Source organism: Fukomys damarensis, unplaced genomic scaffold (assembly GCF_012274545.1).
Source record: "Fukomys damarensis isolate Sample0158 unplaced genomic scaffold, DMR_v1.0_HiC HiC_scaffold_17, whole genome shotgun sequence".
NCBI lineage: Eukaryota > Metazoa > Chordata > Mammalia > Rodentia > Bathyergidae > Fukomys > Fukomys damarensis.
Window position 1 is genome coordinate 2,237,896 of NW_022900929.1, and position 2,910 is coordinate 2,240,805.

A 2,910-nucleotide genomic window follows, 5' to 3' on the forward strand; every position below is an offset into this window, starting at 1 on the left:
TGAATCAAATGAATCAGTTGTGACCTCTTATTCCTACAACTGGGATCTTTTTGGGTTGCCTGTGGAGCACTAAGGTGAATGAGATAGCCAATTGGACTATAGCACAAGTTCCCATTCAATTAGAAGGGAATCTATCAAGAAGGTTCTATTTCCCAGAGAACCACCAGACATCAGCTCAGGGTATAGAGAGGGCAGAGTAATTGCCATTGTCTGGTTCTGCTGTGACATTTAAAATGTTGGTGCAGATCTTGAGCTCTCCCTGTGGGTTTATGAAACTCTGCCCCCTGGTTAGAGAGGCAAGAGGAGTGATTCACATTCCTGAAAGAAAAGGAAAGGACCACTCTTAGGGCAGACCTTCGCAGCTCAGACAAGAGCAATAACAAGCTCTTACAAGTCTCATTTCCCAATGCATGATTGTCCTTGTATAGACCCAAAATGCAGTGCAATTCTTGAGGGTCCATGTCTGATCTGAGAGGCAAAGGAACCACTTGTGCCTGTGGATGACTGGAGACACCTGCATAGCAGTCAGTCTTATTAAGAGCTTGTGCTTAGAATTTTACCCATTCAACCCAAGCCTTTGTAACTGTATGTACTGTTTCTATTTCTAGAATCTACCAGGGGCCTTTAACTTCAATTATTCATACTCTTTGAGGGTCATTTTGAGACATCTCCAGATTTGAGGTGGGAATCTCTTTGATCAATTTTGTTACAACACAGAGGGCTAGGTATCTGTTGGGTCTTCCCAGAAACATCCACTCCTAGACCATAGACTCAGTTTTCTACCTCAGGGTTCTGATCCTGTGAAGCTAGGTTGTTAATAGTTATGAATATTAGATTACATTGTAAGTTCTGATAATTGGAGGGAACAGAGCCTTTATACAAGTATAACTTTCAATTGTTTTATTCCTCCTAATCTTTTCATATCAGCCATCCATCCCTGGTATTGAGGGGGGTCCATCATTCCAAGTGGTGCAAGGAGGACTCTGCACACCTACCTCCATATCCTAACATAGGCAGAAGTATTTATCAGCTTATGAGAGTTGTCTTCGACTTTCCAAATTCCCATAGGGCAGAGACTGACAGGCATCAAATTTAATGGCTTAAGGTTCTGGTTATGTTTATTACCAGAGTAACTGGACAGTAATTACCTAATTTTCTGGGATTTTGATACCTTTTCATCATTAATTTCCAGTCTTTTTCTTAGCTATAGGGTATTAAACTGTTCAGCCAGGCATAAGGGGAAGAACCTTTTTGGTTCTTTTTAATTTTAGCCTTAGAGAATCCTCATTTGATTCACATACTTCCCACTGACTTTGCTTCACCCCTTCCCAAACTTCTCCTGTTAACTCCTTAGCTTCAGTGTAGTGAGTCCACCCTTTTTCGGCTCTCCTTATAGCTGTCTTAGTGGTGAGAAGTACTTGGTAGGGGTCCTCCCAGCCTGGCTGAAGTATGTCCTTTCTCCAGGACTTTATTAGCACCAGGTTGCTGGGGTTGAAGTGATGAACCATGATCTCAAGAGACAGGGTTTATAAGAGAAGTTCTATTACCTGAGGGATGACAAGATAGAGGATATGCCCAGTACAGAGTTTTTTAGAACTTGATCTTTGGTTTTCATAGTATGGAGGTCTGTCAATCCACTCAGGTATGGAAACCTATATAACATTTTAAAGGGGGACAGCCCCAAAGAAACATGACTGCTGCAGGGGTGGTCCCTGGACAGACCACTGACCACACAGAGAAGGAGCAAATCAGCTTTATTAGCTGGTGGCTTCAAGGGATTCAAAGTGTCAAAGGCCTTGAAAGTGTCAAACAGAAGTTTACTCTCATTTTTGTATCTTTATTTTTCTATGGGGAGGAGACAGTAACCATAGTTGCTGGGGAGGCAGCCATCAATGTAAGCATAATTACATAAGCAGAGAGGCAATGAAGTGGGGAGTAGGAAGTTTGGCAAGGCTTTCCAAGTTCGCCTTGCTCTAATGAGTTTGCATTACAGCAGTGGCTATAGTTACAATATATCTTTCTCAGCAGTCATAGTACACAGTTAATCGAAACTGGGAAATGGTTTCCACCCTCAACACATCCTTTCTCAGGGCAGTCTTGATTCTAAGGAGTACTACTGAGAGACATTTAGTTCAGGGCAGTTTGGAAGTCCCAATTAGAGTATTATGATAGTCCCAATTAATGTTTAAACTGTTCCACAAGTACTGTAAAATGGCTTTAGCCCAGGAGGCCTCTCCCTGAAGTATGTTTTCTAATCACCCTCCTATTTATCTTTTGGCACATCTCACAGCTTCCACTAACCTGTTTTTTTGTTTGTTTGCTTGTTTTTTGGTACCGGGGATTGAACTCAGAACCCTGCGCTTGTGAGGCAGGCACTGGAACCACTGAGCTAAATCCCTGGCCCTCCACTAACCTATTTAACAATGATGTAAACTCCCAGGCACCCATAGTTTCTGAGTATAGCATCACACATAGCCTGGAGGTTCCAGTGTTTCCCTGTATGGGGTACAGACATTAATTCTCTCATCCTTGACTTATTTATCATTTCCCTCCCATCAGGTAATATCCACCTTTGGTCTTCAATTTTAGTGGTCTCAATTTTATTTAATTCTTTCTCTTTCTCTTTAGTGAACTGGAGCCTTAATGCTGCCTTAGGGATGTCTGGAGTTAAAGTCTGTATTTTAGCCTTCTCTTCTAGAGTGACTCATTTAGTGGCCTCATTTGTGAGCCTGTTTTCTATGGCTTCTATGGATTTATATTCTTTTTTTCTTTTTTAATTTTTTAAATTTTAAATTGGATTTATTGGTACGTTCTAGGTAGACAGTGCAGTTACATTCATTACTGGAATCTTGTACCTTTACATGCTAGGTCTTGGTTCTCATTTTTTCCCCTTGTCCCCACCCTCCCTTC